This window comes from Lynx canadensis, chromosome A2 (assembly GCF_007474595.2).
Source record: "Lynx canadensis isolate LIC74 chromosome A2, mLynCan4.pri.v2, whole genome shotgun sequence".
Classification (NCBI taxonomy): domain Eukaryota; kingdom Metazoa; phylum Chordata; class Mammalia; order Carnivora; family Felidae; genus Lynx; species Lynx canadensis.
Genome location: NC_044304.2, coordinates 52405023 through 52433009, shown reverse-complemented (window position 1 = coordinate 52433009; position 27987 = coordinate 52405023). Strand labels below are relative to the sequence as shown.

General features: G+C 47.6%; 1 protein-coding gene and 1 long non-coding RNA gene across 3 annotated transcripts in view; one reads left to right on the top strand and one right to left on the bottom strand.

Moving 5' to 3' along the window:
- HRH1 (histamine receptor H1) overlaps positions 1-19555 on the bottom strand; it is a 78912-nt gene extending 59357 nt beyond the window's left edge. Inside the window, exon 1 of one of the 2 annotated variants that reach the window (XM_030307409.1) lies at positions 19466-19555. The gene's annotated coding sequence lies outside the window, so the exon portion shown is untranslated. Of the gene's footprint in view, positions 1-18591; positions 18832-19465 lie in introns of those variants that run through there. The other variant, XM_030307410.1, reaches the window with a different exon arrangement.
- LOC115508556 lies at positions 18791-27689 on the top strand. The gene is made up of 3 exons (XR_003967037.1): positions 18791-19022; positions 25536-25743; positions 26885-27689. It is a non-coding gene; the product is annotated as an uncharacterized LOC115508556 (long non-coding RNA).
- Positions 27690-27987: the final 298 nt, after the last annotated feature.

Sequence of the window (27987 nt, the reverse complement as noted above, 5' to 3'; positions counted from 1 at the left end):
ATAACTTTATGTCATTGGTACTGCCATTATTCCCATTTTGCAGATGAGACTGAATCAACCCAAGAAGTGGTGGAACTGAGATTCAAAGCCAGGTTCTGTCTGAGCTGAAGTCCTCACGCTTTACTGGGCATCGTGAATCCCTAAGAAGGGGATGTGATATGCCACATTCCCAGACTTATGCGACCATGGAACCTCCTTCTATTGAGGGTTCCACGGAGCGGCTTTGGGAAACACTTTCTCCCTAGTGAGATTCACTGAAGGCAACAAAAGGACTTTGAGGCTGTGTTTCTCTCTCCTCCTCCCCCTTCTCAGCTGGGCCCAGGGGTCCTGAGTCCTCAACAGGCCCTTCCACGTCCACCCCAGGGGCTGGTGTGAGAATTCAGGGGAGTTCCCAGGGGAAGTCGAGAGCCCAGCCAGCAGTTCCTAAACTGTCCAGATCTAAATAGATGACTTCACTGGCCACGTATGACCTGCAGAAGGTTCCAATTTTATTCTCAGTGAGTTCTAAGTGACTGCTTCAAACTTAGCAGCTGCTTCTGTCTCCTGGAGACTAGATGGGTTACAAACTTGGAATTTGTGCAACATTACCCACTGAGCAAGGCAAAGTATGGGCTGGTGCAGTGTGACCAAACAGGGCCACTGGCCAGACCCAGACCTCATCTTTCTCACTTGGACTCCAACAACACTAGCCTCTGCACTGATGTCACCAAGCCCTTCTTGCCAGTTCCTCCCTGCTGGCAGAGTGGTCTTTCAACCAGCAGCGTTCATCTTGTTACTCCCTTCCTTGGAACTCCTCAGTGGCTCCCTGGTGCTCTGGTAGAAGTCCAAACCACTTGGTCTGATTTTCAAGGTCCTGGGAGATGCAAGAGACTTTGTAGCCACTGTCCCTTTCTCAAGAGAACACATGGATGAACAAAGAAGCTATAAAAGTGACACGCACAAGGTCTAGGCACCCTGTCCCTGAAGACAAGCCATCTCAGGGAGGGGGTCAAGTAAGCAGCACCTGCCACATCTCCTGCCCAAATATCTTTTCTTTTGGAGACTGTTGTTAACAAGGAACAGAGAAAGCTTTCCCCTTGCCGAATAAGTAAAAAAGTTGTATTAATATGTCCCACTCGATCCTGCTTGAGACCAGGCAAGAGACTCCAGGGAGGTGGTAAAAGCAGTTCAGACATATCCCCGTTTAGGGCTATCCCAACATCGGGGCAGTGCCCTTGCTAGCCTTCATCTAAGACCAATGACACAGGCCTAATGAAGGTCCTGCACTGCTTGAAGAGCCACGAGCCCACGTTTACTAGGGAGCTGGGAGCAGAGCAGGTGATGTCTGGGTGCTTTTCGGCACTGCGTCACCTCACTCTGTAAGCTGCATATGCGCCACCTTGTTAAAACGCAGTCTGATTCTGCAGCTCTGGAGTGGGGCCTGACGTTCTCCATTTCTAACAAACTCCCAACTTATGCAGTTGCTGCTGGTCCTGGGACCACTCCACGAAGTGCATGTTTCTGGAAAATAAATAAAAAAAACTTTCCCGCCCACTGGGTCTCCCAGGGATGCTGAAACTTTCATTGCAATGAAAAGATTCTAGGTTAGACCAAGGGAGTCAATCCCTAATGACCTGCTTAACTCTCTAGGCATGTCCATCTCCGACCACCCCCTGCCCGTGAGCTTGACTTGATGCTCTGGCAAACCCTAACTCCTTCCGGTTTCCTGAACACACAATGCTATTTGGTTGGGATGCTATTTCCCTCTGCTGAGGCTGTACCTTCTGCCTGTGAGCTCATTTCACCTGATTGTGCTAAATTACATCCTGCTTGTCTTTGAAAAATATGCTAGTGCATCCTTAGGCTGAGATAAGTATCACCGCCCCCCCCCCCCCCCCCCCCCCCCCCCCCCCCCCCATAACCCCACGGGCATCCTTACAGCTGCAGTCCTTGTGTCCATTTAGACCATAGCACATATCTTCTCACGTGGAGACTGACTGTACACGGGTCTGTCTTCCCCACCATGCTGCAGGTTCCAAAGCCTTGTCCCCCATTATTTCCTCAGAACCTAGCACAGAGCCTGGCACATAGTAGGTATGCAATAAATGTCTGGCACACTGATCCAAAGCTGAGAACATCTCCTCCAAGGAAAGCCTTTAGCAGATTCTATCCATCTTAAAGAGAAAGGGCTTAATTTTATAAACAAAGTGTGTCTAGGGGTTGTCTTTTTCTGCTTCCTTCCTTGCTCCTGAGTTGAAAGAAAGGTGTGAAGTGACGAGCACAGTAATGCAGTTTGCTGATGCTCTACCTGGGTCAACTCACTGAGTCCCGTGAGGCAGATCCTATGCTCAAATCCCCTTGAACATGTAAGAAAACTGGGACTCCCAGGGGTCGCTGACCCATCATGCAGTGTGTAAATGGCAGAGCAAGTGGGGATTCCAACACGGCTCTGTACGACTGCAAGCCCTGGGGTCCTCCTCCCGAGTTCCTGCAAAGCTGCAGAGTTCCAAGTGTGCCTTCCGAATAGGGGAGGGGAGCCCTAACAGCGTCCACATGCTGTGGGAAGGCGAGGTGTGGGATGTAGTTCCAGAGGGCTGGGGCATGGAGAAGGGGGAGGAGGACCATTTCCTCGAGACAAGGTGTCCAAAGGGATCTAATTTTTGAAGGACACCTGGATGGGGAGTCTCGGTCTCCAAATGGAGCTGTTCTTGCTGCAAGACAGCGAGCCACTCATTTTTGATATCAATTCAGAGAAACAGTCAGAAGGGTTGTCGGCTTTGACTTGACAGAGATGCTGTGGGGAGGCTGTTTCAAAGGGCAAGACAATGAATGTATTGCCTCTTGAAGGGAGCAGAAGGAACGGCTAGACAAGGGATTCCAGAGTGAGTCACATCCTGGCTCTAGCCTGCTCAAGCCTTGGGGGGCCTGGGAGGTGGCTTCGAGTGGCCCCACAGGTGGTGCCCTGTGTCCCACACTCCCTACAGGAACAAAGCTTCCAATTGAGCCCAGCCAGCCTTTGTCTCCTCCATCACAGCCTGGCTTCCCGCCCCCACTCTGTTCCTCTGAGCCATCACTGCTGTAATGAGCTGGCTGAGGTGGGCCAGAGGGTGAGCAAGGGAATGATGTCCCCTCCCCCCAGACCTCCTCCAGGCCTCTCCTACTCCCCCATCTCTTGGTTTCCATGACAGCATCTGGCAACGAGGCATCTACTTCAAACTGCTGGCAGGGATGCCAGGCAGGAGCCACAGAGACACAGGCCTGGGGGCAACACAGGAGAGGTCTCAGCTGTTGAATGTCTGCTCTATGTGGGTCCCATTGAAGACTTGACATCCAGCACCTTCCTTAGGCCTCACCCCAACCAAGCAAGGAGCCCAGTGTTGTCCCATTTTTCACAGCTAAGGAAACTGAGGCACAGAGAGGGGGAAGGGACGTGCTCAGGACCATACAGAGCAGAGCCAGGATTCAAACTCAGACTTCTGTGGGCCCTAAGCCCTGGCCTTTCATCACTATGCCACCCTGACTCTTGGCCAGGGGTCAGTTGTTCAGGCCCGAACCCCATCACATGCGACAGGCCCTCGGGTGAATCCCTTCACCTCTCTGAGACCCTGCAGAATGGGGCTGTGGAGTTCCATTGCTCTGAGGGGCTGTGAGGACTGAACTAAGTTAGGGCAAGCCCCAGGCTCTTATTTGGATTTCAGTAAAGGGGTCTGTCCCTCCACTTTCAACTTGAAAGGTTCCGACTCCAGGGTGCCTGTCAGAGCAGAACCAGGGCTGCCTGAAGTCCACTGGGAGAAGTCCAACCCAGAGGGGTCCCTTGCATGCTTCCCGCCTCCCGTGTTCCTGAAAATAATGGCCATCACTCACCGGGCACCCACCCACTTTGCACCAGGGGCCCCACTAGGGCCCTGCACGCTCATAATGACCCCAGGAGGGAGGGGTGATTATCATCCTCTCGTTATAGATCGGGAAACTCGTCAGCGGCACGCAAGGTAAGCACCTCAGGAGCAGACAGGAGGCAACCTTTGTGTCCGCCTGGGTGACTGGGGGAAAGTATATCAGGAAAGTATACCATTACGCTCAGTTCTACCTTCACAAGAGACCCAGAAGCCCATTGTTTCTCTTCGTGTCCACACTGTACCCTGGTCTAGGCCACCACTGGCCCTGCTTGTATGACAGCATTAGCCTCCCTGGAACTACTCTTCCCTTCCTTCGGTGTATCGTCCACACAGCAGCCAGGTTGGTGCTTTTTACTGCACATTTGATCATGTCACTGGAGGTTCCCGGGGTCTTCTGGACAAAAGCCAGGTCCTCACAGTGGCCAACAGGGCCTTGCGTGTCTGGCCCCATGACTCTGACCTGATCCCCTACACTTGCCCTTGCATACTCTGCTCTAGCTACTCAGGCCTCCTCCCTCTTTCTAGAACATTCCAAACCACTTCCAGCCCAGGGCCCTGCTGTTTCCTCTGCCCACAATGCTTCCTTCTCAGATATAAGCATGCTTCGGGTCCTCACTCGATTCGAATGCCACCCCTGCTACCTATGGAAATGGACATCCCTCAATCTGCTACCCTGCTTATCACTTACTGCTCATCAACACTGCATTTTATATTCATTTGTTGATTTACGTCTTGCCCGTCCCTCCACTAGAGCATAAGTATTAAGAAGGCAGGACCCTTCATCTCATTCATCCCTTTACCTTAGCACCCAGAACGGTCCTCGACAGTCATTCACGGGTTGTCTGTGGGCTGGCCTGGGGCAAAGTTTCTGGACAACCAGATACTGGCTACCTGAACTAGAAGACTGCCTCTCAAAATGCAGAATGTGAAACATACAAAGCAGCCATAGTCGGTAGAAATCAGGGACAAACATCAAAAGCTATGAGATCACAGAAATGATAACACAACAGATATCACGTCACGGGCCAGCAGAAGCCAGGGACAACAGACACATGGGTGAGCAGAATCCAGGAAGCAGACTATAAGCCCCACCTGGGCAGGAATCTTCGTCTGTGGCATATCCCAAGCACCTAGAGGAGGGCCTGGTACATAGTAAGTGCTCAGTAAATGTTTACTGAATGAATGAAAGGTGCAGTGGAGCAAAAAGAAGAATTTGTTGGCATAAGCAGGAAGAGCCAAAGCCAAGGAGTAAGCAGCGAGGAGCTCAGGCCCCTCGTTGTCTCCATCCTACAGAAGGGAGCAGAGGACACTACTGTAGAGACAGGATAGGCTAATGAGTCTCCAGTGGATCCAAAAAACATTCCAGCTCTCTGTGGGGCCCGGCAGTATGGTGGTGACCCTGTGTTTTGTCTTTCTCACATCCCGCTATACACAAAAAATAAACCCCATTAACTGAGGTTAAACAGGGTGCATCTCTAGTCCCTATAACCCCAAACAACCTGCTAACAGGGAAGCCTTCCTGAAAGAGTCACCATGGAACCAGCATTCCTAACTCCTTTCTTTCTTTTTTTTTAAACAGCTGTAGAGACATAGTTTATATACCGTAAGATTCACTTGCTTTAGGATGCATATTTTATCACAATAAAAAAATCCCCAGAATAAAACTCACCTGTTTTAAGTGTACAGTTCAGTGGGAATTTAGGGCTTGAGTGGGCAGGGGAAGCGGGAGGCTGGTGGCACCATATCTCATGGTGACAAGGAGGGATGAGGCGTGTCTGGGGAAGGGCAAGTTGTCCAGTGCGGATGGGGCCAGTGTGCAAACACCCCATGGACGGAACTCTGGCTTAGAGTCTGGAACTGATGTGAGAACTCTCAGAAAGAGAACAGTCTGCCCAAAGCCTGAGGTGGTGCCCACAGGGCTCACAAGACCTGGGTTCTGGGGCCAACTCTGTCATGGCTCTAGACTGGCTTTGAATCCCAGTTCCTCCACTTTTTGGCTGTGTGATCCTGGGCTCCTCATCACTGACCCAGGGCAACAACAGTCTTGACCTCACGAGGCTATTTAGAGGACCAAATAAAGTGACACATATAAAGTGCTCAGCACATCATCCAACTCAGAGTAAATGCTCAGTGCATGCCATTATGACCGGTGCCTCGTGTTAGGTGAGGCCAATAAGATGTGTGAGGGAAATATTACAAAACAACAAGCCCAGAAGACGAGATCCACTCCCAACTGCACTGTTTTCAAAGTAACATTTAGTGCACAAACACAGAGCTCTGTGTCTGGGATGAAAGGGAGTTAAGATGCATTCATCAGGAAAATGCTTGGTTTCCCCTAGCGACCAGGGATGCAGAGGAAGCCCTCAGTGTTCAGAACAGCCATGGTGAGCTCGCCCTTACGGAACTCGGCACTGACAGGAGACCCGGGTGTCCAAATCCCTGTCCCTCACTCAAGCTCTCCGCTCCAATCTGTGGAGCCAAATGTTCCCTTGAGTTTTCTTCCCTACTTGTCTGTTTTTTCTGCTTGTAACAGAGAGAAAACAGTGAAAACTCTGGGTATTAGTGAGGACTCAACACAGGAAACCCAGGGTTTAGCTTTGTGACTTATTCCTGCTACCTTGCCTGGAACTTGCCCCTAGAAAGATATGCTTTCTATATTTATGGATGACACGAATGGAATAATGCATCCTGAGGTACCCAGCAAAGAATCAGGATTGCATTACACTGAGCAACTTCTAAAAATGTTTTAGGCAGTTACCTCGAGGGGGTTCATGGCACTAAGGAAAGAGGTCAGAGGATCTCAGTTCAAATGCCAGCTTGGCTACCCTGGCTGTGCAACCTTGGGTGAGTCACTTAGCCTCTCTGAGCCTCCCATAGCATTACGCTTTCCCATCTGAGAACCTTGCATCCCGTTTCACTGTGACTTGTCCAGCATCCGTCTTCTCCACCATCCCTTAAAGGCAATGGTGTGTCTGTCCACTGCAACATCCCCAGCACACAGTAGGGGCACAATCCCCCCAAACAGACTCCAACTCCTGCTTTTATCTTCCCATACCTCTGCTGCTGGCCCAGGCAGCACTGCCTGTTTTGATCTGGCAAGGACCCCATTTAGCCCCAAGAACTTAATTGAGAACTTCTTCTTTTGCAGGCCTCTGGTCAAAAGACTGATGTCCGCATCTGACCGAGGAATGAACTGCAAGAGTCCTTCTGTTTCTGGCTTGATACAAGAATCCCATGAAGGAAGCAGAGTCCTATGAATGGTTCGATTAAGGGGAGAAGCTACAAACCCTCTACTCCCACAGAACCTGGAGAGATTTGTACTAGGATCCACATACTGGAAGGCACAACAGAAATCGTATCTACAGCCCTACGTGGCAGAGGAAAGCAGGTGTGGGGGAGGAAATAGCTGATCTTCGTGGGCAAGGAGAGTCTTAGAAAAAAGAGAGAGAAAACATACATTTCCATCTCTGAGGGGTGTGCAGTCTGGAGGTGGAAAGAGACAGATAAACTAGGTATTTATTTTACATGATGCTGAATACACGGCGTCACAGAGGCACCTAAGCCAGTCTGGAGGATCAGGGTATAAATGATGTCCTCAACAGACCCCTTCCTTCTCTGTGCTCACCCTCAATGCATCGACTTTCCTTTTGTTTACACAAGACATTTTTTATGCTCCCTACCTACCTCCCAACCTTCAGGACTTTCTGTTACTCTGGTCACACTTCACGATGTGGTCTGACCAGCCTGCTTGCTCTTCCTGGAGAGTGCATCTTTTCACCTCTTGTGCCTTTGCTCATGCTGTTCCCTCTGCCCAAAATGTCCTTCCTCTACACCTCCACCCATTGAAACCCTATGTTTCAAAGCCCTGCTCACATTCATCCATTCTCCCATTCATTCATCCAACAAGTATTTTCTGAGGGCTTCCTATGTCCCTCCCAATGTGATGGGTACCACGAATCTAATGAGGAACCAGCCACGGGCCATGTCCTTAGGCGCTTACAGCCATGAGTAGACAGAGATGGTTAGTGTATGGAGTAATATGCATAGTAGAAGTAAGACCAGGGGGTGCTGTGAGTCCAGAGAAGAATTCAAACCTAGCCTTTAAGTGGAGGAGAAAGGGGTGTTTAGGCAAGGCTTCCCGGAAGAAGAGACTTTTTTTTTTTTGATAGACAGAGAGAGAAAGAGATGGGAGGAAGGGGCAGAGGGAGAGGGAGAATCTTAAGCAGGCTCCATGCTCAGCTCGGAGCCAACATGGGGTTTGATCTCACAACCATGAGATCATGACCTGAGCCAAAATCAACAGTTGGACACTTAACCGACCGAACCACCCAGGCACCCCTGGAAGAGGAGACTTTTAATCTGAGTTCCGAAGAATAAGATGAAAAGAGAGAGAGGTACCTATAAATCCATGTGAACGTATACAATTATGGCCACGATAATGACTGGCATTTACTGAGTGCTGCTAGGAGCCAAGCACTGGGCTAAGCCCACCTGTAGCCCTCTCAGCCCTATGGGAGCTGAGTACTGCTTTCGTTCCCATTGTTCAGATGAGGAGTCTGAGGCACAGAGGCATTAAGAGTTTGCTCCTGGGGGCGCCTGGGTGGCTCAGTTGGTTGAGCGTCCGACTGCAGCTCAGGTCATGATCTCACAGCTCATGGGTTCAAGCCCCACATTGGGCTCTCTACTGTCAGCACAGAGCCCACTTCAGATCCTCTGGCTCCCTCTCTCTGCACATCCCCCCTCGTGCGCTCTCTCCCCCCTCTCAAAAATAAATACACACTAAATAAATTTTTTAGAAAAATAACCTGCTCCCGGTCACACAGCTACCAAGTGGCAGAGCTGGGGATCAAACTCAGCGTGACCCCAGAGCCCATGCTTTTGACTACCACACTGTGCCATCCTACGTTGTCAGAGCTATTCTGCCATATCCTCTTTTCACTTAATGATACATTTCCCATGGACATCTTTCCAAGTGATGATACTCGAGTTTCACTCTACTTAATGGCTATAAAGGATGCCATTGGATTTTGAGCAGGTAAGTGACATGATCAGATTTGTGCCTGGCAAAGAGTCTTTGGGGGGACATCAGGGTGCTGTCTGGGGGCAGGGAAGATTAGTAGGGGGTCCTGGGGAGGGAGAGCAAGGCTTAAGCCCAAGCTGGGCCTCCGGGAACATGACAGGGCAGTAGGGGCAGCAACTGTCAATTCTGAAGGAGGGAGGAAATGGGAGAGGGGCCGTGAAGGACCCACTTCTTTACAAGGCCTCTTAGAGACCCAAGCATCTTTTCCCTTGGCCCCCAACCTCAGCCCTGTATGTTTTCATTCTCTCCCAGCACGCTCCAGCTAGCACTTCCAATTAAAAGTGAGCGATCATCAGTTTCAGTTCCTCTGAGATGTGCTGATGTGGTGCCTGTGGAATTCTTAATTCTCTGAATAATCTTTGCCCAGGAGGATTACATCTATTCTACCCCCAAACGCAAGAAGCAAGCAGAAAAACCCACGAGTTTACCCAATGGCAGTGCTTTAATACTGACCCCCAAGTAGTGCCCTGGCCAGACTTCCCACGTTCAACCACCTGTCTGTCCTAATCCATTTGCTCCAAAACAATGTCCCCGCCTCCCCACGGCCACCGCCCTCTGGTCCAAGAGATCATCCTGTCTCATCTGGACAACCACAATAGCCTCCTTACTGGTCTCCCCAGTTCCACTCTAGCATAAGTTAGTCAACATCTCAGACCTCAGTTGTTTTTATCTATAACATGGGCACACTAATTCTTATCTCACAGAGATATCTCCCACATGTTTATGAGGGAGTTTGAGAGATGAAATAAGGCAAGTGTTACTCACGCCCTTCTCTGCTTCCCTTAGGAGCCAGCCTACCTGCAGGGAGCATGTATCTGACTCTGCTCCCCACCAGGAGGGAGAAGGGGCCCTCTGCAGGGTCCAGCACCCAGGCAGGCAGGGACACCCGTCGAATTCTGGCCATCAGCGTTAGCCCACCCCGCTGCTCCAAGGTCACTCCAATTAGTGCCAATGGTGACATGCTGTCCTCCTGCCGCCAGCTCTCAGTTGGGCCTGAAGTCAGGCCAGACAAAGGAGTGCTATTTATCGGCCCTTCTAGCCCCAACAGGAGGGAACAGCGAGAGAAACCCTGCCTCCATTCCTAACTTGTCAATGGAGTTTCTCATGGCCTCCGTCAAGCCCAGTGTTGGGTGCTGTGAGAATCAATCAATAAACGACTGACAAATATTGATTGTGCTCCTGCTACAACCATGAAAAGAACCCATATTTGTTCAGTGTTTCTTACTACTCTAGAAATGCCTAAAAGCAATTTTAGGTGTGTGAATGCTACAAAGTACCAGGGACATTCGCCATCTCAATGGTGTTCACTGCCACCTGCATGACTGGGACATGTCCTTGTCTTTACGGCTCTAGCTGTGATCTCACTTTCTTCATCCAATATGTTATTCAGTGCACACCTACTAGGTGCTTGTGCCAATCAATGGAGTCACTGTAGGTATAGCAGTAAACCAAGCAGATAACATCCTGACACTCCTGGAGCTGGCAGTCTGATGGGCACCTATAAGAAAATCAATGGTGAGGAACTGGATTGGGGTGGGGGTGGGGGGTGGTGACCCAAACAGGGTGGTGAGGGAAGGCCTCTCCAAGGAAGGGATATCTGAGTCCTCAGTGATGAGAAGGCATAGTCACTGCAAGTTTGGGAGAAGAGACTCTCAATAATGCTGTGAGAATTATTATTACTAGTATTATTATTCCCTTTTACAGATAAGAAAACCAAGGCCAGGGGGGTTAAAATGCCTCCTCTGAAGTCAGAGAGGTAACCAGGATGTGAAACCCCAACTATTGGCACAACTCACTGCCTCTGAGTTCTAGAATTTTTTATTTTTTATTTTTATATGTGTATTTATTTTTGGTGGGGGGAGAGAGAGAGAGCAGGGGAGGGGCAGAGAGAGAAAGAGACCCAGAATCCAAAGCAGGCTCCAGGCTCTGAGCTGTCAGCACAGCCCTATGTGGGCTCAAACCCATGAAATGTGAGATTATGACCTGAGATGAAGTTGGACACTTAACTATCTGAGCCACCCAGGCGCCCCCTAGCACTTTTTATTTTTATTTTTTAAATATAATTTATTGTCAAGTTAGCTAACATACAGTGTATACAGTGTGCTCCTGGCTTCGGGAATAGATTCCCAAAGCACCCTCAAGGAGCTTCCAGTCTAATCTGAGAACATATCTTCACACAGAAAGCACCAATCACACAAGGAGTCAGAGATTGATATATGGGATGAACTCAATTTCAACTTTTAAAACCCAGTGGGGTTTGTTTTGGAACATGACAAAATGATTCCCAATTTCTTAGGGGAAAAGAAATCCATATAATATATTTATTAATTGGTACTTAATAAACATTTATGAGTTGCCAGACTGTGGTAAATCCTTTTTAAATATTAATTCTTTCAAACTTCATGACTTATTCATTACTCATAGTGATGCTGTAAGCTAATATGGTCACTAACCCCACTCTATACTTGAGGGAATCAAGGGAAAGATGGGGGGGGGTGATTTGCCCCAGACACACTCTGGAAAGTGGTGGACCCAGAATCGAACCTATATCATCTGGCCCTAGAATCTTTGCTCTTGCCCTGCGCTGAATTCTGAGGATCATTTATATGACTTAATGTACATACACAACCACATTTTATCTCTTTCTGTCTCACATGAACTTGCTTTCAAGAGACTGTGATGATCTGATTTAAATGCAGAATTCAGGTTTCCCCCCAGTGTGCTCTGGGGAGCTCGTGGGAAGTACTTTAAAGACCTAAGACCATCCTTCCCCAGGGAGGCGGAAACTAGATCCGCCAGAGGCCCATGTTAGGCCCACTATGGTGGATCCAGTTAGGCAGTTAGGTGCCGTGGACAGAGGAAAGAAAATGAGGCTTCCATCATGGGCTCAGGATCAACAGTCATTGGCAGATGTTCCAGACCACATGTGTGGGCTGGCGATGGACAGTGTTTCATGTAGGGCAGGGAGAGCGACAGTAGGACGGATGTATTTAATGATGGTTTTCTCCAGGAACACAGAAAAGCCAGCTAGCAAATAAACGAAGGTCTCAGAAAGAATAAGCCGAGTGAAAATTGCCTAGAAAAGTTTAAAAGAGAAAAAGAAGAAGAAGCCAGGGGGAAGCAGACGCCTTTGCCAGCTATTAAAAAGTACAGTACACAGATAATCATCAAAGTGACATGGTACAAGCCTCCCCCGCTCTTCTCCACCTGTGCTGTGCCTGGTTGGCATTTCCGCACCGTTTACTGCCATGATCCTGTCTGATGGTTGGCCGCTAGAATCAGTGGAAAGTCCAACACCAGAATAGACAGCCTGGAAAGAGACCTGCTACTAATGACAGGGTTTCCCGGTCACACACCCTGATGCCCAAGACAGGAAACCGTGCAAACGGCACCCCTGGGAGGTGCCCAGTGCTGTGGCTCTGCCTCTGACCATACAGGGTGCTTTGGTATCTGATACAGGGGGCACACAGGTGAGGAAAGGAAGAAAGATGGAGTAAACAGGATGGGGGCAACTGGTTAAATATGGGAAAGGGAAATTAAGTCAGATCTTTATCTTACACTCAAATTCAAACAGCTTAGAGAAGGCTAACTTAGTGTGAAATATGAAACCATTCAAATAATGACAACCAAAAACCTTGTTTTCCTAATGTAAATAATGGAGATATTAGTAACTACCTTGTAGCATTATTACGGGGATTAAGATACAGGATCCAAATTAGGACAGTGCCTGGAGCTTCTGTGAAAGAGGATTGAGGGAAGAATAGGCAGACAAGTTTGCCCAAATCTAGCTATCTGCAGTGGGACAGGGGGAGGGGCAGAACCGGTAGGAGGGGTGTGATCCCAGGTCCTAATTGGGGATTCCAAGTAAATGGATATCACAGAGAGGGAAAGCCTCTCCCACCAGCTGGAAGATGAATGGTCCGTGGAGGCAAGTCCCTCCATCTGTGGGCACCAGGGAGTAATAATTCATTGTGAGCACACTATCTGCAGCCACGTCAATTTTAGTAGCAGGAAGACGCTCAAGGGGAGCTCACAGGCATCAGACTCTTGCCCTAGGCTGAGCTCCATCCATCCAGGATCCCTGGTTGCAACAACCCTACCCAGTGTCCAAGGCTAGGTTCTCCCCACAGCACTCAGGACAGCCGGCTACAGAGTCCCCGAACCCCTACCTGAGGCAGCCTGAACCTCCCACTGGTAGAAAGTTCCACTTTGGACAGAGCTGAAACCAGCTGTCCTCCCCACCCTTCTCTTCAGCTTCCACCCTCTGGGTCCTCATTGCTGAGTTCACCAAACTCCTTACATGAACACCACCCAGCTTGCACAATCTCTTCTAGAGAACTGAACAAGTGGAAACACTGCCCACCTCGTTTCATGAGGCCAGTGTAACCTTGACACCAAAGCCTGACAAGTAAGCACCAGAAAGGAAAATCACTAGTGGATCTCACGCATGAAAACATGATGCTAAAATCCTCAATAACAGGTGAGCAGAAATAGTCCAGCAATAAAGATACTACAGGATGACCCAAGTTGGGTTTCTTCCAGAAGTGCAAAAATCACTGTGGATTACCATGTTAACAGGCTGAAAAAGAAAAATCATGTGACTATCTAAGCAGATGTAGAAAAAAATTATGTCAAAAACTCTACTTCCATTTATGACCGAAGAAGAAGACAAAAACAAAGAAGAAGAAGAAAAAGGAAAAAAAAAATAAACATGTGGCAAAGTGGGAATAGAAAGGAACTTCTTTAATCTGATGAAAATTATCTACCAAAACCCTAGAGTAAACATTATCCTAATTGTCAAATGTGGACAGCTGCTCCATAAGAGTTAAAAAAGGCAAGATGTCCAGTATTTCCTCTTTAATTCATTCTTATACTGAAGTCTTAAGGACTGTAAGGCAAGAGAAAAGAAAAAGAAAAAAGAAAAACCCTGAAAGGACTGGAAAGGAAGAAAAACTGTTACCTGCACCTCCTACAATTCTATAAACACTTCTTCCAAAAGAATGTACAAATGCATCTTTTTAATTAGTAAGAGACATTAGCAACATTTCTAGATACAAATCAATATACAAGATGCTAACATATTTTCCCCAAATGTAACCAACAGAATATTAACGTAAAAATATACATATATATATTTAATTTATAATAGCATGCAAAATATCAAATAAATAGGACTATATCTAACCAAAGATGTGCAAGACCACCAAGGGAAACTAAGAAACTATACTATAAGAAATTAAAGCTATCCTAAATAATGAAGAGAGATACCATGTTCATGGAAGACTAAATACTACACCTTCCCATCCCCAATGGAGCAACAGAGAGCTCAGCAGAAAGAGGGAGCAGATCGGAGTGAACTGGGCTTATAGTCCACCTCCTAGTTATTAGGGGTCAATGGATATGAAAGTACTTTATAGAGTGCTATGTAAATACAGGGATTCTTATGACCAGCATTATTGCCTCTTACTGGTCTGAGTGTGGGGGAAAAAGTCCTCCCTCCCAGATAAGGCCAGCCTCTGCTCATCAATTTCTCATTAAGGGCATTGCTGAGTGCTTACTCTGTGCATAACATTTCCTTATTCAGTCCTCACAACAACCTACAAGGTGGGTGCTATATTAACTCCATTTGACAGATGAGAAAGCTGAGGTTCAATCAAGCAACTTGTCATTCATAGATCCATTTATTCATTCATTGGACATTCATGAACCCCTTCTATGCACCAGGAGCTGTGAATACCATGGTGAATGAGACAGACACGGTCCCTGCTCTATCAGAACGGATAGTGGGAAGATAGCCAAAAGTCATACCACAACTAATGAGCTGGCAGAATGAAGATTCAAACTCAGGTCTGCTGAACACCAGAGTCCATGCTTTTAATCACTCCCTGGAGATGCCTTCCTCAATCTCCTCTACTCCATCCTCTCTGTTGTGATGTAAAGATTTCTAACATCCATTCTGCTGGCAGAGGCAAGTTTCAATGGGCCTTGCCATGCAAGCTGCTACACAAATTGAGATCTGTCAGCTTCGATCCCAGCCCATGTGATCTTCCTGCATTATCACTGGAGAATTACAGCAGGAAAAATGAATGCATAAAAGAGGAGAGGCATCCTGCCCCCCCCCCACCCCCACAGCATCAGCGGCATTGTTCCCAATGAGTGTGTGCCTGAGTCCTCTGCCATCATTAATGGCAGAAGTGAGTCACTTATAAATAAGATACGGGAGCTTTATTGTAATTACATCCCAAGATTCAGAAATGCTCAGCGTCACTGTGAAAGGGAGGGCAGCAGGTGACTGAGGCTTGAATGATCCCTCTGCCAGGTACATCTTTCAGATAAAACGTCTTGGATCAGTAGCAATTACTGCTAAGGCTTGGCCTGAATGCTAATGAGAATTACTTACAATTGCATGTAATTCTTTGCCATTTGTACTATCTGCTTTTTTCCTTCTTTTCTCTGCTTTTCCGTCTTGGTATTAATCCTGAGAACCGGACACTGGGAAATACGATTAGACCATTTTGCAGATAAAAAGACTGATGCCCAAGGTCACTCAGTTCAAAGGTCTAGGGCTGGAGTTCTAACCCTGAGGTTTTGTTTGTTTGTTTTGTTTTTGTTTGTTTTTGTTTCTTCACCTCACTTTCTGTCTTTCAGGGCAAAAAATTTTGGAACTCTGGATGTGTCCACTCCACTTACCTGGAAGGTACACAAAATATCCCGAGTCAACAAGACAGGCTTGAGTAGTGTGTTCTGTTGAGGCCTTTGCCTTAGTGAGGACAGGGCAGCTGGGGCAGATCTTATGAAGCGAACTTCAAACCGACCCTCTGCCATCCCATAACCACCAAGAGGCTCAGGCTTGGGCCTGAGAAATGTTGTGAAGAGAGGATTTTAAGACAGAAGATAGGAAGGTAGGAAAGATAGGAAGAACCTTTGTCCTGCCCACAGACACTAGAAAATTGCCCCAAACCCATGGCCCACGGAACCAAGTCAGAGAATGAAGTTCAAGCAACTGCTTGAAGCAGTGGGTTTCACCCTAACAGTGACAATTATGGGAACGCTTAGCATTTTCTGAGTTCCTAGTGGAGTGCCAGAAGTTTCAGTAAGTCTGCCCTGAGACATCGGGCTTCAGGCTATTTAAAGCTGGAGACCACACTAAGATTTCTGGGACAAACCACTTATGTCTCCCACTTGACAGATGAGAAAAAGCAAGAGGATTGCACTGGTGAGGCAGCTTACAGACGGCAGATCCAGCATATAAAGCTGGGCCTGTTTGACTTTAATACTAACACTCATGACAACTAACGTTTAAACAGCACTTTTATGTATGACATGGCACCATGTAAGTACTCGGTGCATCTGAACGCAATTCTCTCAGCAACCCAGTGAGGGAGGTGCTGTGAACATTCCTATTCTAGAAATGGGGAAACTGAGGAACAGAGTGGCGTAGCAACTGGCCCAAGGCCACAGAGCTCATAAACAGCACTGGAATTTGAGCCAGCTCCAGGATCCACACTTTTGCAGCGTTTGCTATGCTTCCCTCCTCTTTGTTATGAAAAGGCCACTGTGTTTCCACCAGGCACAACTCCACTGTGAAAAGGAAAGTGCAAACATGGAATTCTGAGAGGCTCCAATGGCAGGAGGTTCACATACAAGTTCTTCCTTCCTTGGACACTTGAGGGCCAAGAGGGACCACTCCCAGCTCAGGACTGCCCAAACTCCCCCGGGCTGCAGGCGCCTCTTGAGGCTGCTCCAGTCTCCACCCAGCTCTGAAATCACAGACAGGGAGTGCTGGGCCAACTCTTGCCTTAGAAGGATTCTGCATCACACTGGAAAACGGTACCAGGCTTTCCCTCCCCTCTCCACAGATTCTCTCTCCACCAGGGGCAACACCTCTTGATAGAGCCAGGTAGCCTCAGGTGGCCTTGGGCTTATAGCAGGGTCTAGCAAGTCCTGAATCATATTAATGTATTTACATGGGGTTGGCAGGGATTCCTGTGAATGATGACCCACCCAGCAGCAGGTCCCCTCGAGGACACCCATGAGAGAAAAAGGAGAATGGTGCGCAGGCATTAGGGACCCCATTCTTTAACTCTGCTTCTGCCAGCCACAAGAAGGAGGGACCTATCTGCAGCCTGAGTTTCACTGATAATCTGGAAGGAGTCAGATAAGACTTGTGTTGAAATCCCAATTCTGCCACGGACCAGCTGGGCAACCTCAGGCAAGTCACTTAACCTCTCTGAGCCTCAACAGAGCATCTGTCCAATGAGGTTAGTAGTAATAGTGCCTACCTTGTAAGGTTGCTGTGAGAACTAAATGGGATAATGCATAATGACACTACGGTTGGTGCTCTCTCTCCCCCTCTCAGTCCATGCTGGTTCCTGACTGCCAAGAATGGGCATATATCAGATCCCCAACTCCCCTCTCTTTCCTGTTCTGGAAATACACTCCATCTGTGTTCCACTCACAGTGGCCCACCCCTCACCAAAGAAGGAATTCCCCAGCACCTTTCAGCCAGGCTCAGGACAAGCACTGTCCCCTCATGTCAGACTCCAGGTCTGAGGTGGGAGCCCCCTGCCGGAGAACAGCGACCCTGCCTGCAGCATCTCTGCACTACCAGCTGCCAGGCAGAGAGGACACCTTAAAGAGATTAAGGCGTTGGAAGGGGTCTTCTGAGGGGGGTGGGAGGGGGGTGTGAGGGGGACAGTCACCCAGGGGGAGAAAGCGACATCCATAAAGAACTGCTGCTCTCCAGTGTCTGCTCCTGACTTCGCTGGCTCCTTCCAGAAAAATCCAGAGCAACTTCCAGAATTTGGTCCCCGCTCACTCTTGCCCTGAAAGAGCAGCCCCTTACGCGCTTCGGCCACCAAAATCCACTCCCTAGCAGTAATGGCCACCCATTTTTCCAAAGGATCCTCCCCTCGGTACAATGAGGAGGTGGTCCGTCCCTCCTGGGCTTGCCGAAGACCTCTGGCGGTGGTCTCAATGCTTCCCATTGAGGACCCCGGTGACGCTGAACCAGGGGCTTCTCCGCGTGTGGTTATGTGGTTTGAGTCAGGCCTCCTGGGGCTCAAAACCCTGGTTCTCTCCTTGACTTGGTCTCCCTCCTTGGCACAACTTTCCCTCTCTAAGCCTCAGTTTTCTCCTCTCTAAAATGGGTGTAGTAACACCCGGTTCCTGGCGTTACAGGGAGAATCCCAACAGGCACCGGATGCCCAGCGCCTGGCACAGATAACGCACTCCACAGACGGGCTGGGACTGCGGTTAGCATCGAACTCAGCGCCAGGGGCAGCTCTGGAAAAGCTGGGGACTCGCCCTCTCCGCCCCAGAACCCGGAGGCAGACGCTCTGGGTGCGCGCCCTGGCGAACCCCGGGGAAGCCACAGGTGTCTGCGCGTCGGGGCGAGGCGCTAGAACGGAGTATGAGGGCGGGTGCCGTGCAGCGAGCCGCGCCGCGGGACCCTCCCCGAGCCGCCGGTGTCCCTAGGGCCCCCATGCGCGCCCACCCTGTGCCCGCCGGCTCCCGAGGTCCGTGCTGCTCCGCAGGGATGCCCAGACCCCAGCGGCCAGCGCACAGCCTCGCCCCGCCGCTGCGGCCCCGCTGCGGCCCCTGCCCGCGCCCTGCCCGCGCTCCGTTCTGACTCACCGGCGCCGGCTCCGGCGAAAGTTTGGTGGCGCGGCGGGCGCGGCGGCCAAGCTGCTCGATGCTCTGCGGCGGCGGCGGCGGCGGGGGCGCGGACTGCGGAGGCGGGGCTCCGGAGGAGGAGGCGCGCCGAGGGGGGCCAGCCGGGGAGGGAGGCGGAGACCCGGGCCCGCGGGCCTGCGGCGCCCCCGCCTCCGGCTCCGCGCTCCCAGGGCCGCCCCCACGCCGGGAGGGGGCGCGAGGGGGCGCGAGGGGGCGCCTGTGGCTCGGTTCGGACACCTTCTCCCGCCTCCTACCGCGCACCCCGGCCTCGGGCTCCGCGCAGCGTGACAGCTCCTCGGGTTTGGAGAGAAGGGTGACGGAAGGGTCAGAACCCTGGCGAGAACTCCCCACCGCCCACACTCACCTGAGGGCGGGCGGACGGGCGGAAATAGGTAAGTCCAGACAAAGAAGCAGAGCTAGAAAGTCAGAGAGATGATGTTTGGCAAAGTCAATGACAGACTGAACGACAGACATCTAGTGATGCCCCCACCTCCACTTATTCCTGCTGGAGAGGCCAAAATAGAAACAGATGGACAGAGCCAGACAGATGCAGAAACTGTAAGATTGACAGAGACGCCACCCTAGAGGTTTCATGGCGAACTAGAGAGACACCCCCCCCCCCAAGGTCTAGAACGCCACACCCCTCATCTATTTCTCCTTAGCCCCTCCAGATGAGCTCAAGTTTCAAAATGAAGATGTTTCCATTGGCATCCTGTGCTAGATTGAACCTAGAGTTGGGACCATGGGAGACTGCAAGGGCGGGGGTGGAGGGTGGTTCTTCTACAGGTCCCCCGGAGCCTCTGCCCCGTGACTCTGGGAGCCTGAGAATTCTTACCGGCTGCCTTCAGTTCCAAAACTGGGGAGGAGTGGCAAAGTTTTCTTTCCTCAGTACCGGGAACACTTTTGAACCTCTAAGCAGTTATGGCCTCAGATCTTATCTCAACACTTCAGAAGAGACACCCAAGTTCAGAGGGAGAGAAGAAAGGAACTGTGTGTTGGGGGGGGGGTAGGATGTGGGTTGGGGGCATGGTGGGGGTTCCCCCCCCCCCAGCTTCCTCTGAGTAGAAGGCAATTCCACTCAGTAGTTGTGGGATCACTTAAAGCTAGTTTGAGACCCAGCTTCACAAGCTGTGTGTGGTATGTTAATGATCCCTCTTTCTGGCCTCAGGGTCCACATGTGCAAAATGAGAGTTAATAAAAACAGCTGTCATAGTGCCATGTACTCTTCTAAGAGCTACAGGTGCTTACTCATTTAATCCTCATGACACCCTGAATAAGTAAGAATTGTTATTATTCCTATTTCACAGAGGAGAAAACTGAGGTACAGAGAGGTTAAGTAACATGCTCAAGGTCACACAGCTAGTGTGGAATCCACTCTATGCAACCTGGTTACAAGGTCCAAGGTCACAGTTACTGGGCTGTAATCTTCATCTCCCTGGGACTGCTGGAAAGTCCTATGAGGTCATTTACATAAGAGACTTAGCAAGTACTCCATAAATGGTAGTTCATAGACCATTGAGCCTGTCTGCAAGGTAGGGATTAAAGCGTTGATGGTGATGCCCAGAGATAGGAGACTTTGGGTTCAAGATAGCTGACAAGCCATGTCACCACCCTGGGTACCAGTTCTGACCTTCATGAATCAGAGAGACAAGGGACTCCCCCTTTGTTCCTCTAACCAGACTTCTATTCATTAGCATACCCCTCAACCAGAACTCACTCTGAATCCACAGTTAGCCCCCCTCCATTCCCTGGTGAGTCTCCAGGGCTCGCATATTTTATACTCTACCAGACTAATGCCCCTTTAGGAATTGAGTTAGCACTTGGGGTAGCAACTGTTACAAACTCTAAGGGAAATGCAGTCTATCCCCTACAGCTGTGGGGCTGACAGAAGTAAGAGGTTGGGGGGAGCTTGGAAAAGTCTGGGTCCACTTCCATTCCCTCTCCTTTCTGCAATTCAGCAAAAGTCTGCTTACTTGAAATTCCTCTCCAAAGTTTCACTTCCCAGGCTGGTGTTAGGCCTACTAAGCCCATAGTGATCACCACTTTTAGAAACATCAGCATTTTAGAAAGAGCAGGTCAGACATTATTTGAAGCCCCTGGCGGGCAGGGTGTGTGTTGTTTGTTTTGCTGCAGCATTTGGAACTGATAGATCATAACTTAGGCCACATCCTGGGTGTGTGAGACGGAGGTGGGTAACCAACTTACTAATAACATACAGGCAGCAGAAGAAAAATAATAGTAAGCCCTTTCTCATATTTACCATGTGCCAGGCTCTCAGATCATTAGACATAATCTGATATACCTACTCCTCGCAACAATTCTGTGAGGAAGATATTGTTAACTTCCTATTTTGCAGATGAGAAAACTGAGGCACAAATCAGGGAAGAAACTAGTTCAGCATATACAGCTAGCAAGTCATTCCAAGAGCGGACAGTTAAGAAGATGCTGAACCAGGTCTGGAACCTAGATCAGTCTGGCTCCATGAGCCTGTTCATACTTCTGTCCTTGGTGGAAGAGAGCTAGAAAAGGGGGACTCGTTGAGCCCCTGAGTAGAGATTAGAGGTATGGATTAAGAAGGGGTAAATGAAAAGTATCTGTTCTACCACTTGTTAGTTCAGTGCTTACTTTGCTTCTCTGAGCCTCAGTGACCTCGTCTGTTACATGAGAATAACAATACTTGTGTCATACCCAGGGTTTTAGTGGTGATTCTTTTGGTTGCAGGTAACATAAACCCAATTATAACCAGGTTCAGCCAAAAAGAGTTCTGAACTGAAAATTTTAAGAAGACATTTTAGATTCAGACATAGTCTGTGCCAGAAGCTCAAAGGAAGTTGTCATGAATCTGTTTACCTCTATGTCTTGACTATTTTCTTTTGTGTCTGTTTTATTAGCAGGCTGAGTTTTTCCACAGGAAAGCAGAAATGGCCAATTAAGCCACCTCAAAGCAAAGAGATCACTACCTTAAAACTTCCAGCAAAAATCCCAGGGTTGACCCCCATTAGCCTGGATTGGGTCACATGTCCAGCCCTGAACCTATCACAATTGCTCTGATTGGCTAAGCCTGAGTTACATATCTATAGCTAGAGTCAGGGAGTGGGGTCAGCCCCTCCAAAGTTATAAGGACTAGGATTGTGTGGGGGATGGTTCCCTAAAAGCAAATTAGGGTGCTCTTAGCAGGATAATGGGGCATTGGGGCATTGGTGCTGGGCAGCCACAGAACCCAGTCATAGAACCCATGTCCCTTGAACTGAAACAAATCCCAGTTAAAGTAACAGCTGAAAAGTGTTATATCGCTCACTAACCAAAGGAGTTTTCTTTGCATTTGCACAGGGACACCAGAAATCACAAAGCCTTTAAGACCCAGAGGAAACGAATGCCACTTATGTTGGACTCCCAGACTGTGCAACAAGCTATGGCCCAGGGGACCTGGGAAGAGTGCTCAGTCCAGCTCCCCACACCCATCACATTATGAACTCAGCCATTTCCTCTGGGGACTCTGCACTCTGGGTGCTGAGAGCTCCAACTGGTCATTTTTCAGATAGCTGCCCAAAGAAGGCAAGATGGCCCTTCTCTTGTTATACTTCCGGTTCAGTTTGTGAGAACAGATGTTAGTTCTTCATGGCCAAGTATCGAGCATGTTATTTAGAGTTATCGCAATTGACCCTTTCAACTTGGCCCAGATGCAGTTCCAGAGTTTCTGGCCTTGGGCAGTTAGTGTGACTTCTCCATTATAAATGTCGTTAGACTGGCACACCGTGAAGCTTATCTTTTTAAAGGAAAGTGAGCAAGAATGGCATATGTCAAGCTGGAATAAGACCTACCTACCCCTTCCTTCCCCACTTAAGTAAAGCACATAGGTTAGGAGTGCACACTGCTGGTGGAGTGGGAACTGATACAGGCTTCCTGGAGGGCACTTTGGAAGCAAATGTTGAGGACTTTAAAAATGTTCGGTCTAGGGGTGACTGGGTGACTCGGTTGAGCACCAACTCTTGATTTCGGTTCAGGTCGTGATCTCATGATTCATGAGTTCGAGCCCCACATCAGGCTCTGCGCTGACAGTGTAGAGTTTGTGTGGGATTCTGTCCCCCTCTCTCTCTGCCTCTCTCTCCCAAAATTAAATAAACATTTAAGACAGTTCAGTCTATGAGTGAAATAAGTCAGTCAGAGAAGGATAGATATATGTTTTCACTCATATGTGGAACTTGAGAAACTTAACAGAAGACCATGGGGGAAGGGGAGGGGGAAAAATAATTACAGAGAGAGAGGGAGGCAAACCACAAGAGACTCTTAAATACAGAGAACAAACTGAGGGTGGATGGGGGGTGGAGAGAGGGGAAATGGGTGTTGTGCATTGAAGAGGGCATTTGTTGGGATGAGCACTGGGCGTTGTATGTAAGCCAATTTGACAATAAATTATATTAAAAATAAATAAAAATAAATAAAAAGTTCGGTCTATTTTTCCGTACCCTGTTTTTCCTGAGCAAATAATCATTTAGATATCACCAAGATATACATAAAGATGTTCATTGCAGTGTTGCACACAATAGGAGAAGATGGAAAATAATCCAAATATCTAACTATAGGGAACTGGTTACATAAATTATGGTATATGGAAAGAATGGACCATTCTACAACTGTTAAGGTAATATTAGAGACTATGGAATTACGTGAAAATGGGTTATGCTGTGTAAAGTTAAAAGGGCAAGTTACAAAAGACTAGGTATGCATAAACTCACTTTGTGAAAAAATATACCTATTTGTGTATAAAAAAAAAAAACCCTAAAGTAGTTGCATTAGGCATAGTGGGAAGGAGAGGAAAATTGATAGGTGCTTTTGGTGTTTATTTATCTGTATTACCTAATATTTCTTTAGTAAATTTGTATTACTTTGGTAATTAGGGAAAATGCCCAAATAACTGTTATAAAAGGATCTGTGTTTGGTTTCCTTTTAGAAAAGCACTTTCATTCATCGAAAGATCCCAAACCAGAAGTGAGATTAAATTGACCTATCTGCCTTTCTCTCTCTGTCTCTCTCTCTGTCTCTCTCTGTCTCTCTCTTTCTCTCTCTCTGGCTAGGATGCGTGGAGACGAATGGGGAGCTTAAGCCTGGCAGTGGCAGTAAAGCTGCAAACCAAAAACTGCAGAGACCAAAAACTCTACGTATGGAAAATGTCTGTGAACTCCAATGGACATTCATATATACTCCAGGAGAACACATATGGCCTAGAAATGGGTTCAGCATAAACTCTTTTTGCCCCTCCAGCCCCATATGACTGCTTCTACATTTCTCAGCTTCTGTCTCCCCATCTAGTTACCTAGGAATTGGCAAAGGCCTGGGGGAAGTCACACAGAAGACTGGGCTCACCTCTATGTGTTTCTTTTCATTCTGGGATCTTGATCCTTCAGGTCTTGGCTTCCTGGAGAGCTCTCTGATGCCTTCTAACAGATTTTCATGTTCTTTTTGACAGTTCTAGCCAGGATTTCAAGTTGTTTATTGAGAGAATTGCTCTCTGCAAGCTAGTTTGTCTTGAGCAGAAACAGAAGTTGGGTCATACGTTAAGTGAAAATGGCTAGTTATGAAATGTATGCACCGTGGGATTCTATTCATATGCAGAACATGTATATGTGTTTAGTCAGAAGAAATACTGGAAGACTGAAAGCTACATACAGCATCTATCTCTGGCTAAGTTTTCATTTTTTAATGTTTAGCTGGTATTTTTCAAAGTTTATACAGTGGACTCTGACCATGTCTAATCTAGGAGTGAGTTTTGAAGTCATTTGTACCCATTTTAAAAATGTGGACGCTAAGGCCGAGAACATTTAAATTCATTTCAGTTGAACAATTATTGGAGGCTTACTGTGAGCAGAGAACCATGTTATGGGCCCCTGGGGCATCGAAAGAAATAACACCTAGTCACTTACTCCTCTATCTCAAACATCTCCACATGTGCTTGACTTTGGGATAAGAGAGTGAAGATGACAACAATCTGCCCTCAAGATAATCTAGCTGTGCAGAAAGATATCCGAAGACACCATCCCAGGGATGATGTGGTAAATGCTAAAGCAGTGACGTGGTAGAGACTGTGCTTTGCCTCTTAACAACCATTCTTTCAATATCAAACTACAAGATTGGATTTCCCAGCCTCCCTTGCAGCAAGGTGTGGTCATGTGACTTTATCCATCTTGCACTGTCTATCTCCATACTTCTTTTACATGAAAAAGAAACTTATTTTGCTTATCACCCTGTTATTTTGGATCTTCTCTTTCATACAGATAAACTAATCCTAACTCACACAAATCCCAAAAATAAAGTGCTATGGGAACAAAGGAGTAAAGGGAGGTTGGAATGCATATTTCTACTCTTGAGCATCAAGGAAGTCAGAGGAGGTGTAAAAGGTGTGAAGAGTTCACCAGTAGGATGGGCAGGGATTAAGAAGGAAGAGGATTTCAGGCATACCATGCAGGGAGCATGAGCACCGGGCTCATGCCGGCCGGTGGAAATGGGTAATGCCATGCTGGAAATGGGTAATGGAACGGGCTGGAGATGGGCGCATATGTGTTGGAATCAATCAGCCTGGACTCAAATCCTATCACAACTTCTAGCAAGTCACTTCATTGCTCTATGCCTCAGTTTCCCTGTCTATAATATGAGGATAATAGTGGTATTAACCTCATTGGGTTGTAGAGGAAGTTGGGAGGAGAACATAAGTTAATATGAAAAATGCTAAGAGCAATGCCTAGCACATGGTGAGTACTCAGTAAATGTTGGCTGTTATAGGCTTATCTGTAAAATGAGGTAATCATAGTCTAACCTCATAGGGTGGCCAATGTGTACAATATGGCACAGGGCTTTATACAGAGGACGTGCTCAACTATTTAGCTCTCTTCCTCTTCCCTTCCCTCAAGGAGCTTACAATCAGCATTTGACAAATCTTCACTGAGCCTCTACTGTGTGCCAGGTCCTGGCACAAAAGGTTGCTGATTCCAGGACAAATCAGACCTTATTCCTGACCTCCAGCTGCTTAGTCTCAAGAAGAGGAAAGGAAAATAAAGAGACAAATATAATACAGTGTGAAAAGTACAACAGTGGTCCAATTTCAGTTCATGAACTCAGGTGAGCAAGAAAGGTAACTTTAGTTTTTATTAGGTGAGCTCAGTCTCTGCTCTGATCGCCCATTTCAGGTAGAAATCCTTAATCTCAGGTAAGTTAGGTTTTTCCTATTTCTCTGGGGATAGTAGGTCAGCTCGAGGACTGCTGCGGGGACATCTGGGGTGTGTCATCACTTATCCACTCTGGCATCTGTTAAGACATCTTTGTTCCTGTCCGAGGAGAGGTCACCACCTGCACAGGGCACTGCTAAGTTATCTCTTGTCCCTAAGTCTCATTTCCTCTCTCAGCTGCTCCTGGGTCCTTCCAAATGCACAGGACCCATTGCTCAGCTCCCATGGCCCCTGGGGTACAGAGAACTCTGCTAGACATTTGAGGTTCTTCAGCCCAGCCAAACACAGCCATTTGTCTGTAAGCATAGGCTTTTCTATGTTCAATTTCTTTGAAGGTATCTGGAGATTCTAGGGCTTTACTCCAAGCTCGGATATGTCCAGAGAAGGGGCAGGTTCAAGTGTCCCTTTCCTCAGGAGCTCTTACCACCCATCTCTCCCTTTGCTGCTGCTCCAGCTCTCTCTCCTACTCTTGTCTGTGTCAACCTTTTAAAAGAAAAAGGTAAGTGATTCAGCCAGCCAAATCCAGTTCATTCAGAAATAGCAGAGGAATTGTAATTCAGGACAAGCGAACTGTAAGGGACCATAAGCAAATCTCCAGAACAAAGGAGGAGAGTGTTCTTTATAAAGGAAAAAATGGAGTTGGGTGGGGGTGTTTTGAACCCAAGTTCATTGGAGGAAAATGAGAGTTTGAAGAAGTGGGGGCCTCTCCTGGGCTACAGGCAAGGGCACCCTCCTTTGCCCATCCAGAGGAAAGCTTTCTTCTTCCTGCTGTGCTACACAAGCTTCTACCATGGCTTCCCTACTTCAATTCTGAGTTAGGTTTCCTTAACACATTTTTACATCTGGAAGCTCTTATCTAGTTTCAGGGAGGGGAGCCTTGCTCCTCAATACCCTGCATTTTCCCATATTCATCATGTCATCAGTATACAACAACCTTTTCCTGTTGCTGTCACGATCCTAGACTTTAGAAACTCAAAAGCTAAGAAAAGATTTTGTTTTGTTTTATTTTTTTATTTTTTATTTTATTTTGGCAGAGCCAGAAAAGGGAAGTAGCCTTGAGACAATATCTTAAGATAAGACTTCCGGGTAACAGAAATTAGCAAGAATGAAAAACAACCCAAGGAGCTTCCCCCACGTCCACCATCAGAACAGCTAAGCTCAAGACAAGTGACAACATCAAGTGTTGGCCAGGATGTGGAGCCCCTGGAACTCTCATACACACCTGGCGGAGATGCAAAATGGTACAGGTACTTTGGAAAACTGCTTGGCAACTTTAATAAACAAAGATCGGCTTGAGGTCCAGAAATTCCACTCATAGGTATGTCTCCGAGAGAAATGAAAACATGTCCACAAAAACTGTACGTAAATCTTAACAGCTTTATTCATAATAGTCCAAGCCGGAGACAACCTAACTATCTACTCAAATAGGAGTTTGAATAAACAGTGTGGTAAATCCATAGTATGGGATACCACACAGTAATCAAAGTGGATGAATGATTGCTGCCCACAACAACACAGAAGAAAAAAATCATTATGTTGAATAAGAGAAACCAAATGCAAAAAAAAAAAAAAGGTGAATATTATATAATTCTACTTATGTGAAATTTAGTAACTGGCAAAACCAATCTATGGTTTTACAAGTGGTGACCTCTGGAGGAGAAGGGGAGAACAGGACTGTTTTTGACCTAGAAGGGGCAATGGAAGCAGGTGTTAGAACAATTCTACACTTTGATCTTTGGGATGGTGACACAGGTGTATACAAAGGTAAAATTTTTAAGTTTTTAAAAAATGTTTATTTCTTTTTGATAGAGAGACAGAGAGCGAGCATAAGCCGGGGAAGGGCAGAGAGAGAGAGGGAGACACAGAAATCTGAAGCAGGCTCCAGGCTCTGAGCTGTCAGCACAGAGCCCGATGGAGGGCTTGAACCCACGAACTATAAGATCATGACCTGAGCCAAAGTCGGATGCTTAACTCACTGAGCCACTCAGGTGCCCTGTTTTTTTTAAAAAAAAATTTAATGTTTATTTATTTTAGAGAGAGAGAGATACAGCACAGGCAAGCGTATAGATAAAAATTTCAGTGTTTGTACATTTTACTATATGTAAATCATACCTCAGTTTTTAAAATTTCATTTTAG